The sequence below is a fragment of the Octopus bimaculoides genome, chromosome 1 (assembly GCF_001194135.2).
Source record: "Octopus bimaculoides isolate UCB-OBI-ISO-001 chromosome 1, ASM119413v2, whole genome shotgun sequence".
Lineage (NCBI taxonomy): Eukaryota > Metazoa > Mollusca > Cephalopoda > Octopoda > Octopodidae > Octopus > Octopus bimaculoides.
Genome location: NC_068981.1, coordinates 157475479 through 157476295, shown reverse-complemented (window position 1 = coordinate 157476295; position 817 = coordinate 157475479). Strand labels below are relative to the sequence as shown.

At 30.7% G+C, this 817-nt stretch overlaps 1 protein-coding gene across 1 annotated transcript in view; it reads left to right on the top strand.

Moving 5' to 3' along the window:
• LOC106874088 (globin-like) overlaps positions 1-817 on the top strand; it is a 66781-nt gene that overhangs the window by 51826 nt on the left and 14138 nt on the right. The gene's annotated exons all lie outside the window — the stretch shown is intronic.

Below are 817 nucleotides of genomic sequence, written 5' to 3'. Positions count from 1 at the left end.
ATATATATATATATATATATATATATATATATATATATATATATAGAGAGAGAGAGAGAGAGAGAGAGAGAGAGAGAGAGGGGGGGATATATATATATGTGTGTATGTGTGTAGGTGTGTATGTGCGTGCGTGTTTGTGTGATGCATAAAGTCACGGTATGTGAAAGATGAAGATTTATTTAACCACATGACTTCATTGCAGTCGTTTCGCAACCTTCTTTATGTAGTATTAATTTCAATATGGAAGAAATAATTCGTTCATATTTGCATTAATATGTATGCTCAGCGTTATACAATGTAATTGTATCAGCGTAAATTAATGCAAATAAAGCTAGGTCACCAAAACACCGTGGTTACATTAACAGTTCAAAGAGTTATTACACACACACACATACGAGCACACACACGAACACATACACATACACACATATATGTATAAATATATATATTAAAATATAAAGTGTATAAAGTATTTTTATACACTGAGAGGAGACAGTTAAAGAACAGTTAAAACACAAACCACGATAAAAGAATTCTTGAAGCACACTGTTATAACACCAGAACGAAGAAGAAATGAATTAGTTAATCCCGAACTCGAGTTTCTCTATTATTTGCCAAATATACTAATTTGGAATCTGTAGATCGTCATCAAGATCGTTAATTAATGAATAGTTATGCAGTTGCAAATATGTACCGAAAACACATGCGCAAAGAGCTACATCTTTATCCATTATAAATTCGAACTTAGTACGATGCGTAAACATATAGTCAGCAGTAAATAAATAAATTTAAAACTGTCCTATATATATATATATAT